The 13084-nt window shown below is 38.1% G+C and overlaps 2 pseudogenes; both read left to right on the forward strand.

Annotated features, from left to right (window-relative positions):
• Positions 1-2797: 2797 nt before the first annotated feature.
• LOC149016518 (UDP-glycosyltransferase 88F3 pseudogene) lies at positions 2798-4375 on the forward strand (annotated as a pseudogene).
• Positions 4376-7103: 2728 nt separating this feature from the next.
• LOC149016519 (UDP-glycosyltransferase 88F3 pseudogene) lies at positions 7104-12819 on the forward strand (annotated as a pseudogene).
• Positions 12820-13084: the final 265 nt, after the last annotated feature.

The raw sequence follows: 13084 nt of genomic DNA on the forward strand, positions 1-13084 counted from the left end.
TGATATCTTGTCGAGATTAATTTCGACCATTGAGATTCAACAGTCGAGATCTAAATCTCAACCAAAGTTTTAGACTAAAAAATTTCTAATCCAACAGTCCAAAATTTTGCTTGACCATCATGCACATTTGATGCACATGACGGAAGCAATTTCGTAATAGTAACTACTTGCATGACTCAAAAGTGAACGTTTTGGACTCATATTTCTTTTTCTGTAAGGGTTTTGGATTTATATTCTATGGACATCGGGAACGCTACATTGTTCTGAGCTTCAACAATAATAAAAGACTTTCTAATTTTCTTTTGGATCAAGTAAAAGATAATTAGATGAGTATGACAAGCTATTGATAGAATGACTATTCTGTCGGCAAAGAGCAAACCCTCATAGTATGAATTTTTCTTTCCTTTCCCCTAAGACCTTTATAATATGAGTTCAAGAAATTCAGAATTCTTTGTAAAATAGTTAATCAATGAAGTCAAAAGTTTGATTCTCCTTGAAACCAGGGATGCAACCCTGCCATTTAAATTATGTGTAAAGATACTATGAGGATGTTGACGAAGTACACGTAAGTTGATTCTGCTTGAACCAAAGATCCAAAAATTAAAAAATAAATAAAATAAATAAAATTTATCCCTCTTCTTAAATAAAGTTACGAGTTCCAAATAAAAACGACATTAATTTTTTCATGGCTTGAGATGACTGAAGCTAGGAAAGTTATAGGGTATTCTCACAGTTATTGGACAAGCAAATCGTATCCACAAGCATAACTGGCTGCTGCCCCTTGGATCTGGCACAATCTGCCAAAGTCAACATATTGATCTCCTAGAAAAGATCTATTGAGACTTCCTCTCTAGTCCCATGAAGATATCTACGTACTTGTTCAGTCGTGGAAAACTAAGATCTTCCGGTTTGCGTGCATGGGAGCAGCTCAAATTGGGAGAGAATATAAAAACTTAAGCCGTTGCTCGGTTCTTCGTGCTAGCGCAGGACGGCACTTCTTGGATGTGCTCCCTCAGCTATATATTCCCTTGGTGACATATAGATGGAGAGATCAGCATCTCCAGGAAAAAAAGCAAAAGAAACTTTTCCGGCAAATCCACCTAGAGTTCCAAGAAGAGCAACCCTCCCTGAACATCCCTATTTCATTTACTCTTTCCTCTCCAACACCGTTCCCCGCCTAACCATTCCCTACTATCCTCTCAGCTACTGATCAGGTAGTGGAGGGAATTCATAAAATAAATAAAATAAATATAGCCTCTTTGAAGATGTTGCTATACGTTGATTTCGATCAAAGCAACCATACAATAGCTCGGGCTTACCTTTGAGCTGAACGGATTGCATTAGATCTAGCCCGTACTTGGCCCCGGACAAAAAAACCTTCAAAAAATTTTTTTTTTGTTGTGTGGCTTGAGCATTGTTGATCTGGATTCGCAAGTTGGAAGTACCCAGACGTCTGGGTCAGTTTATGCAAATCCTTGTCTAGTGTATGTTAATCCAGCCCACCGCAGGGCATCAAAGAGACACCTTTATTGAATACAAATAAGATAGAAAAAAAAATATTGACTTAAAAAATTTATGCTAAATCTCTAAAACATTGCAGGTGACGTATGATTATGGACATGAACTTAGTGAACCAATAAGATTACTCCATTCTCTCATTTTAAAGCTGTGGAGGAGCTTCCGGTGATGCTTGTTTATACACCACTAACGTGAAGCAAAATCTTGTGGGTATTATCTTGTTGAATTTGTGCATGATGACCACATGTTGCAATTGGACATTGCCGACCTTCAACCAGATCTTATTTGACTAATCTTGAATTATGCTGGTGTGGACCGCGTGGTAGGGTTTATTATAGAATGTAAACACTTACACATAAATTTTTATTATATAATACTCCAGTTATAATATAAGCTATTATTTTTTCAAAAAACAAAAATGATTAGTCAATTGTCACTTAGTGATTACAAAAGCTTAAGTTTGTTTGTGATTTTAAATCCTAGTGAAAAGAAATCAAAATAATTTATATAAAGTTTACCTCATGTTTTTTTACCGTTGGATCAATTCAGAAGCCTCGTTTGTAGCCGCCCGATCATAGGGTTTTATCCCCTTAATATGTGTAAGTTGCAGTTTTTATGTAGGGCACAATTGCATATTCCAAACCTTGTGGGATCATGTCTCTTCCATTACCGTCTAGTTCCTTCATGCTCAAGACATCTCTAGGTTAACTTCTGAAACCAGTCTTGATTGTGGTAATTGAACCGACTACGATTCAACCTAATTGGCTATTACTTTTTCCTTATCACAGTGTTTCCCCACTTAATACACAATAACTTTTCTTTAATTTTCTTTTCTCACGCGATCACTAAATTGATTCTTATTTTTCTCCACCAGAAAAAATAAAATAAAAACCCAAAGCTTATCATCTCTATCAACAAAGAGGCCAAAAATAAAAGAATTTTATTACGTGTGGTTCAAGTCAAAGAGAAAAACTTGGGCCGCAGGGGATAAAAGGATTTTTTTTTTTTTGTGGGTAGAATATAAATCAATAGACAAGTTTGATGTGATAAGATAACGAATAGGAATTGTCTTCCGCCAAGAAAATAGTTCCAGATGTCCACATAATTGATAGCAATTCTAGAATCCTTTCATCTTGTTAATACATGGTCATCAACAGTTTCAAAGCCGACGAAAGCAATGACGTTATGCATTGCATCCGTATTGACTGTCTCTGACCAAAAAACATTATTCATATTCAATGTCTCGCGCCTTAAATAGCTTTGAGGAACAGGAGAAACCATTCGAAGCGAAAAAAATGGAAGGGACAGTAGTGTTGTATCCGCTGATGGGCATGGGACACCTTGTGTCAATGGTGGAGCTTGCCAAGCTCATCATCCACCACTACCACAATCGTTTTTCTGTCACTGTGCTCATCAAATCGGACACCGGTGACAACCCTAAGGCCACAGCCTTCCTCAGTCACATCTCTGAAACCATCCCTTCCATTACCCTCCATCGCCTTCCCTCCCTCTCCTTGGAACCTTCTCCTGATCGAAGCCTTACAGAAACCATTCGCCTCAACAACCCAAATGTCCGTGATGCTCTCCAAACCATCTCAGAAACCACTAGGGTTCGAGCTTTTGTTATAGATATGTTCACTACACCTGCACTTGGTGTGGCATCCGAACTTGGCATCCCTACTTACTACTTTCTCACTAGCGGTGCTGTGATACTCTCTTTCTTTCTCTATCTTCCAGTCCTTCACAACCAACTCACTGAGAGCTTCAAAGACATACCCACAACCCAACTTCACTTCCCAGGCTTGCCTCCCATGCTGGCCTCATACTTGCCAGAACCGGTCCAGGATCGAGGGCATCCAAACTACTATGACTTGTTGAATATAGGTATAAGCCTACCCAGATCAAAGGGAATTCTGATGAACTCCTTTGATAGTCTTGATTCACCATTGGTCAAAGCTATCACTGATGGTTTAAGCCAACCGGATGCTCCAATACCCCCTGTTTATTGCGTAGGGCCATTGATAACGGCCCCAAAGAGTCAAAATGGCGAGAATGAAACTGTAGATCCGTGCTTGATATGGCTTGATGCACAGCCAAAACGAAGCGTGGTGTTCTTGAGTTTTGGAAGTGGAGGTGTGTTCTCGGCAGCACAGGTAAAGGAGATCGCTTTTGGGTTGGAAAAGAGCGGTCAGAGGTTTTTGTGGGTTGTGCGGCAGCCGATCTCTGAGGACAATAAAAAACACGTGGCTTTTAAACATAAAGAGCCTGATTTGGAAGCTTTGTTACCGCAAGGTTTCTTGGATAGGAACAAGGAGAAGGGCCTTGTAGTGAAATCATGGGCGCCACAAGTTGAGGTGCTAAATCATGAATCAGTGGGTGGATTTGTGACTCATTGTGGGTGGAACTCTGTGTTGGAAGCGATGTGTGCTGGGGTGCCTATGGTTGGATGGCCTCTTTATGCTGAACAACGTATGAACAGCGTCTTTTTGGTGGAAGAAAAACTGGCGATGCAAATGGAAGAATCGGAAGATGGGTTAGTGAGTGCAGGAGAGGTCGAGAAAAAGATAACAGCATTGATGGAATCAGAAGAAGGGAGAGTGCTTAGGGAGCGGAGCCAGAAAATAAAAGAAGAGGCCATGGCAGCTTGGTCTGACTGTGGTTCTTCACTGGTTGCTTTCACCAAGCTGGCTGATTCATGGCTCAATTAGTAACCACTTGGTTTCTTCTCAAGACTGAACTTTTTGGACTCATTCATTTTTTAGTAAGGGTTTTGGGCTTGTGTTTCTCTTTTTATCAAGTATAATAAAAGACAATGAGCTGAGGATAATAACCTATCGAAATAATTTTATCACTTCAACGAAAGACAATGGAGTAATATGTTCTTCTTTTGGTCATGCTTGTTTATACACCATTAACGTAAAGCAAATTATTGTGCATATTATGTTACTGGATACTATTGACCTTCATCCAGATATTATTTGACTAATCTTGAGTTATGCTAGTGTTAGGGTTTATTTCAAAATATAAACATTTACATATAAATATCTATTTCATAATACCCTAGTTATAATATAAGAAAAAAAAGAACATATTACTCCATTGTCACCTACTGACTACAAAATCTCAAGTTTGATGTGATTCTATATCCTAATGAAAAAATTGAGCTATTTACAGCAACATGGTGGTCCTATAAGTTAATTGCACATACAATTGTTGATAATGTTTAAATTCTATGCAATCAATGTGTTACTTGTCCTGGTAGAAGATATTCCAACTAGCAAAGTGTGTGACTATATTGTATGATTTACGTAATCACTAATTAATCAATGTCGTCTACCTATTTGATCTATTTCACAATTCCCGTGAGAGACTCACCCACCACAGCCAAGTGTGAGATCCTGGTTCGAACACCGGATTAGTCAAGGCAAAGCCTTGAAAATTATTATTGATTCAAGCACCACAAGTTATTATCTACTCAACCATAAGTATTTAGGACTAAATAAAATCGTGCTTCAGTACCCTCCAAAAGAGATTTAAGACTTGCAAAAATATCTTCCAATGTCCAAGTTCGCCAGTCCAAAATTTTCAGAAAAGTGATAAGTTTTTTTATTTCTTTTCAGTAAAACAAAATATCATTGAGAAAAAAGTGAAAACTTTATAAGAAACCTCCCTTTCTTCTAGTTAGAGTTAGTCATGAAGACTTTCAAAGCTGATGAACGCAGTGACGTTTTGGTTCTCAAAACTTGCTCCACATTCACTGCATGGATCAACTGCGATGCTTTCACCAATTCTTTGGAGATCACCCCTTTTGAATGGTCTTTTTTTTTAACCTGATCAATGATTCTGGCGACAATCAGACAGTTTTGGATTTAAATGTCTTGTGTTTTGTGGATTTATATAATTAGAATTTTGTTGTATTTATAATTGAAATAAATTTTAGATTCAATAAATCGTTGCTAAATGTGTGCAAAGATCCAGGAAAAAATGGGAACTATTATTTCAATTCTTCATTGAAAACGAAAGATTGATGCCCATCAGTAAGAGGATCTCGATCTCGGAATGAAATCTAGATATTTCATCTTTCATAGCTGGAGAAGAATCAAGGAAGAAAAAAACTTACAGAAACTACAAAGCACTACACCCACCCTTTCAACTTCAAAGAAGGAAAAGTATAGATTATTCAAAGTAATCACTTACGACCTAAACTTTCCAAGTGAGAGATGACACCATTCATGGTGAAACAAGTAATAAATAAGTTTGAACTCATTAAAGATTATAAATTCGAATCAATTATGAAATAGTAGATAAGCTAATGCAGAAGAGATCGCTTGTTAAGTGTAATAAGAATTAAGATATTTGTTCTACCCAAAAGAAAAGAAAAACAAGAATTAACCTATTTGAGGCTCACATAATTGACTGTAGCTCTAGAATTCAGCTAGTTAGAATTAGTCGTAAAGATTTTCAAAGTCAACAATAGGAGAGTTTATATTATATTTGAACTCTTCTACCAAAAAAAATTTATTATACTTGAACTCCAAGAAACGTTGAAACGTTGGTTGGAATCTGTACATTTGAATTTTGAAAAGTTATTACAAATTATATCATAAATAAAATACTTTCACAAGCAATTACATTTTATCGCCGACATGGGGCGATATTTCGAGGTGTCGATGGGGGGGGCGACACAATATTCTTGGTGATATATCGCCAACGGTCGAGATTTCGGCGAAGTTTCATCGACTCCGGTGGAAGTTCATCGACTCCAGCGGAAGTAGAGACGAAAACAGAGTGGAGGTAGGGGAGATGTACTTGCCGGCGGCGATGGAGGCTGTGTGGTGTCGTGACCATAAGAATCTCTGGGGAGAACAGGACTCGTTAATCTCATTCATCTTACCATTGGAGGCCTCAGCGATTGCAGAGAAACCTAGTTCCGATGTTCTGCGAAGTCTATCGAAAACCTTCCATCACCATCGACAAACCAAGAACGAGAAAGAGAGATAAAGAAAACCGAAAACCTTCATCACCACCGGCAAACCAAGAATGAGAGAGAGATAAAGAAAACCCAAGTACGTCCATTACCACTGGCAAACCAAGAACGAAAGACATATAAAGTAAACAAGATAAAGGCTTCACGTGGACTATCAGTTTTTAACTTTTAAATATTTAATGGGTAGAAAATGTTGACTAAAGATGTCCCATTAAATTCAAAAGACTGATATTTCAAATATTTTAAATTTTTAACTCGTTTTCAGGACATTGACGGTACCGTGCAGGTGCGACTTCACTCAAAAAATCGCCTGACATGTCGGTGGTGTCGCCAGCCACCAACACGGCGACTTGGCCCGACATGTCGGATCATGATTAAATCACAGAGAAATTCATCGTCTTCCTACCAAAATAAATAAAAAAATAAAAAAATAAAAAAAAATTCATACTCTCCAAGGTGGTGTCGCCAGCCACCAACACGGCGACTTGGCCCGACATGTCGGATCATGATTAAATCACAGAGAAATTCATCGTCTTCCTACCAAAATAAATAAATAAATAAAAAAATAAAAAAAATTCATACTCTCCAAGCCTTTTTCTGAATTTTTAATTTTAAAGGAAAACCATAGGATAGGAAGAAAGAACAGACGAAGAGGAAGAGGAAGAGCAAGAAGTAAAAATATGGAAGGAACAGTAGTGTTGTACCCGATGATGGGCATGGGACACCTTGTGCCAATGATGGAGTTTGCCAAGCTCATCCTCCACCACTACCACAATCGCTTTTCTGTCACTGTTCTCATCCTATTGGGCACCGCCGGTGACAACCCTAAAGCCGTCGCCTTCCTCCTCCATATCTCGGAAACCATCCCTTCCATTAACCTCCTCCACCTCCCCTTGCTCTCCTTGGAACCTTCTCTTGATCGAACCCTTACAGAATCCATTCGCCTAAACAACCCAAATGTCCGCCATGCTCTTGAAACCATCTCGGAAACCTCTAGCGTTCAAGCTTTGGTTATAGATATCTTTTCTACACCTGCACTTGATGTGGCATCCGAACTTGGCATCCCCACTTACTATTTTCTTGCCAGCGGCGCTGTCTTGCTCTCCTTGTCTATCTTCCAGTCCTTCACAACCAAATCACTGAGAGCTTCAAAGACATACCCACAACCCAGCTTCACTTCCCAGGCTTGCCTCCCATGCCGGCCTCACACTTGCCTGTCCAGGGTCGAGGTGATCCACTTTACTTTGACTTGTTAAATATAGGTAAAAACATACCGAGGTCAAAAGGAATTCTGATGAACACTTTTGGTAGTCTTGAGTCATCATTGATCGAAGCTATCACTGATAGTTCATGCGTACAGGATGCTCCAACTCCCCCTATTTATTGCGTAGGACCATTGATAACAGGCCCGAAGAATCGAAATGGCGAGGATGGAGCTGTAGATCCTTGCTTGACATGGCTTGATGCACAGCCAAAGCAAAGCGTGGTGTTCTTGTGTTTTGGAAGTGGAGGTGTGTTCTCGGCACCACAGGTGAAGGAGATCGCTAATGGGGTGGAAAAGAGCGGCCAAAGGTTTTTGTGGGTTCTGCGCCAGCCACTCTCTGAGGACAATAACAAACACATGGCATTCCAACATGAAGGAGAGCCAGATTTGGAAGCTCTGTTACCGCAGGGTTTCTTGGAAAGGAACAAGGAGAAGGGTCTGGCTGTGAAATCGTGGGCACCACAAGCTGAGGTACTAAATCATGAATCGGTGGGTGGATTTGTCACTCACTGGGGATTGCTTGGCAGCAGTGCTTACGTGGCACTGCTCCAAGCAGTGAACGGTTCAGATGAAGAGTTGAGTCTAACATTAAATCGTTGTCGTTGATTTTTCCCATGTGCAAGAAAGCAAACTTTAAGTGGAAGTAGACCCGGTCCGCACGGTTCAAAACGAACCAGTATAAAAGCAAAACTTAATTTTAAAATAAAAAGTTAAAAAACGTCGTCCTTACGAATCGACGTTCTCATCTTGAATAAAACCGATCTTCAATCTATTACTGCTTGATTGTTTTGGCCAAAGCACATCTGGTTCTTGCAATTCTTTCGCCATTTCTTGGTGGGTCTTTTGAGAAAGAATGATTAAATCGCGGTCATAGCACATTTGATTGCTTTCGTTTTCCCTCACGATATCAAATCTCCTGCTCGATCAGGATTTCACACCATTGTTTCGATTTTTTCATCTTAAGATTTCACAGCATATCTCCTGCTTCTATTTTGTTCCGTGAACATCAACTCTAGTTTCCCAATTCCAAGTTGATCCCAGGAAGCTTTAGAAACTATCCCTACCCTTTGTTTTTGCAAATCTGACTTGTTTTGGTGAGTTTAAAAATTCTGCAAGTCATCTTCAACCTTGAGATTTTTGACGAAATTCAAAATTCAACTTGGAAGGAACTCAACCCAGTTGATAAAAACAGCAATGGAGGACCATTCTGGGTAGCAAGAACAGCAGGTATCAACCAAACCTAACCCTAGTCGAAACCTCCATAAACCCTAAGTTTGAGTTGACTTCAATCCTGCTCAGATATGGAATTTCATTCCGATCACAGTTTCAGATCTGGAACTGAGTTTTAGAAGACTTACAACCTCTGTTTGAAGCTCCAAACCCTTCAGTCTACTCTACTAATACCTGCTACAAAATCCGGGAGAGCCCAAGAAGCGGTGCGGCTGTTTCTTCTTCTTCTTCTTCAACATCACATATCAGACTATTGACGATCAGTCGATCCCCATCGTCCAGGTACCCTCGTCAATTAGTTCCTTATTTTCTTTGTTGTTTTCACCACTGGCAGGTCTAGGAACTTAGCATCGCTTCCATGGATTCCCTATCCAGCTACTACTCCTCAAGTAGTAGACAGTGGTTGAAGGTGTTAAGAATAATATCCCCAGTAGCACTATTGACCTACTTCCCAGTGAAATTCAGATTCTGATATTAAACAAATTAGACGTGGTGGGCTTTCATCGTTTCGCTGCTGTGTGTGTCCGCAATATGGCAATCCATCACCATTGATGCCAACCAATTACAAATACATAATCGATTTCTCCTCAAACCTCAATTTCCCCCATGGCTCATGTTTTCCTTCTCCGAGTCAGGGTTTCATCATGGGTTTTTGGATCTCTTCCATGACAAAGTTTTTAGGTTAGAATCGCCTCAATTCCAGATTGAAGATCGGTGTTATTCAAGATGAGAAAGTCGATTCGTAAGGAAGAAGATGAAGACGACGTTTTTTAACTTTTTATTTTAAAATTGAGTTTTGGTTTTGTACTGGTTCGTTTTGAATCGTACGAACCGGGTCTATTTTCACTCAAAGTTTGCTTTCTTGCACATGGAAAAAATCAACGACAACGATTTAATGTTAGACTCAACTCTTCGTCTGAATTACCGTTCACTGCTTGGAACAGTGCCACGTAGGCACTGCTGCCAAGCAAAATCCCACTCACTGCGGCTGGAACTCGGTGTTAGAAGCGGTATTCGCAAGGGTGCCTATGGTGGCATGGCCTCTTTATGCCGAACATTGTATGAACGTCGTCTTTTTTGTGGAAGAGATTAAATTGGCGTTACAAATGAAGGAATCGGAAGATGGGTGAGTGAGTGCAGTAGAGTTTGAGAAACAGGTAACAACATTGATGGATTCAGAAGAAGGGAGAGTGCTTTGGGAGTGGAGTCGGCAAATGAAAGAAGAGGCCATGGCAGTTTGGTCTAAGGGTGTCAATTCGGTTAGGTAACAGTAATTCGTTACGGTATGGTACGGTATTGAATTTGAAAACCTCAAACCATAACTGTACCATTCCATATTTGAATGGTACGGTATGGAAATGGTAATTTAAAAAACGGTACGGTATGCAATCGGTATGGAAAAACGGCACGATTCGGTATACAGTGCGGTTTTGTTACGATAGTATATGGGAACATACCAAGTTTGGAACATGCAAAAAAACACAATATGAATTATAATAAGCATACATCATCGTACAGTGACTTATACAACCACACTACCACAACCAATGCAGCAATTCATAACATCCTTCCCCACTCTCCCTTTCTGAGTACTCTCTGTACTCTGTCTCTGACCCACTGTTCTTCTTCTAATCCAAATAAAATTACCTACTAGAAGTACAATTTCATCAACAAACAGATAAGAAGAGAAAGACCTATATATAATATAAGTGCTTAAGCTCTCACTTATTAACAAGAAGTGGATCAAGATCAGTGGATATGGACGCCTTCAAAACCGTGATAGGAGCTATCTCAAAAGCGAACAATATCGTGGTAATTTGGCTTTGGCATATTGATTTATTGATAAAAAAAAATTAAAAAAATAGAAAATTAAAAAAAAAATTAGAACAATGGATACGGATTGAAGAAGCAGCAGCAAGTAAATGACTGTTGCAATGAAGCCGACGATAAGAGCTCCAGTTACTCTTTCATAGTACTTGGGAACTTGACCACAGATAGACAACCAACTAGATGGTAGTGAAGTCTGAAATGTTGCTTCCCTTTCAGGTTCTATTTAAGTGTGTTGTTTGTCTAAAGACCTGTATTTGCATCAGCAAATATGGAGCAATTCAAGAAAGTTGAAGGCACAAAATAAAATAAACAAAGCAAAAGATAAAAAACAGGGGACTTTTTCAGTAGTGAACTTAACTGAGAGCTTGTTAGGCAACATAATATACAAAGCCTACGAGGTTTCCTTGATGAACAATTGAGCATAGATGATTCTAAGATATATATATAGAGAGAGAGAGAGTTAATAAGCACACACAGTTGATGATGTTTTAATTCTATGTAATGAATTTGTATAATGAACTATAATTTTATGTTTTTTTATGCCATAATTTTACAGAACCGTGCCGTTTTTTCATATCGGTTTCATACCGTACCATTTAAATATGGTACAGTACGGTTATGGTTTGAGGTTTTCAAATTCAATACCGTACCGAATCGACACCCTTAACTACATAAGACAAACAATTTGCCTCTCAGGCTGACAGACAGGCAAAAACTTTATCAACAACAAAGTGTAAGTCCTTAATTTTTTATGTAAGGTTAGACAAGTTCCTAAATATTTACTAGAGATATTCATATCCGAATCGTCAATATTTTTTGAAGTAACACCTCTCGATCTTGAGCAAACAATATTACTAAAAAAAATGTCACTCTTACTAAAACTGATATTTTGACGAAAATAATTACAAAAGAGATCCAATGTTGCTTTAATGATTGACAGGTCATCAAAATTAGACAAAAAATAAATGTATCATGGGCAAAAGCATAAATGATGAACTTTTAGAACCCACTTACAATTTTAATTCCCTTAAAGCTTCCTAGTTCCCTATAAGCTCCTAAAATTAAAATTAAAACCTCCATGACATAAAGAAAAATAAGGACTTAAAACACATATATCATTGTTTGACGCCTGAAATTTGTTTAACATATTCTGTAGTTACTGACTTTAAATAACAATGTAATCGGAACAAATTGAGTAATTCTGTTGTATGTTGCTAAGTAAATGTAGAGTAAATTAAAGATATCTTACCCTTAAATCTCAAACACTTCATGGGCACCGACCATCTTTGTGAATTTTTTGCAGGGAAATAAATGGACGGAAAGTGGCTAAAGCAAAATGAGAATAGAACGGTTGTAGTTATAGAATATGGTAACAGTTTGAAATTTAAATTCACTGTTGGTGATTATGTTTGATTTTCTCCAATGCCTAAGTACGATGAAATTCCATTTTCATAATTTTTTCTCAAAAATCCAGTGCAACACCAAAGCTATTAGTCAAGCAAAAGGTAAAACATAATGCCAATAAACACTTGGGTTGTCAGTTGTTATAACCATCATGCAAATAATGCGTGGAAACTCCTCACCAAGGAAAAATGAATGTTCTTGATTTATTAATTCTTTGCTTGTGACAAACATATGTGTTTCATTCATGAGAAATTTCATTTCAAAACATAACATGGTAAATCACGCATGTGTTCAACCATATATGTGGCACGATTTTTATTCCTCTCCTTTTCTAGCAAAAAAATAAAAATGAGGCAATGGAAGTTTGGTCTGAGTGTGCCAATGATGGATTAGTCAAGTGGTTAAAGACTCGCCCTCCTACGGGGAGATCCTGGATTTGCACCCACTCGGCAGCGTATATTAATAATTTAGTTCCCACCCCATAGTAACAAGCTACTTTTCCCAAAAAAATTAAAAAAAAAGTTTGGTTTGAGTGTTGTTCTTCTTTGTTGTTTTCACTAAATTGGTTGATTCATGGGTCAATTAGGGGTTGTTGTATGCTACAATTTTGGATAAGAGATTATGTTTTTATATTAACAAAAAAAAAAAAAAAAAAACAAAGAATGTCTCTTCCCCTTAATTTTCAAGAATATATATATTTGTTTGTTTTTTTGTTTTTGTTTTTGTTTTTGTGAGAAACACCAAATTTGTTTATTAAATAGACTTTAAAAAATGTGTTGAAATACTGGTTCATTCTGAAAATGGAAAAAAAAAAAAAAAACTGTTTCTTAAAAATGAAAAAAAAACATAAC

The sequence above is a fragment of the Hakea prostrata genome, chromosome 5, assembly GCF_041222555.1.
Source record: "Hakea prostrata isolate BN-2017 chromosome 5, UWA_Hpros_2, whole genome shotgun sequence".
Lineage (NCBI taxonomy): Eukaryota > Viridiplantae > Streptophyta > Magnoliopsida > Proteales > Proteaceae > Hakea > Hakea prostrata.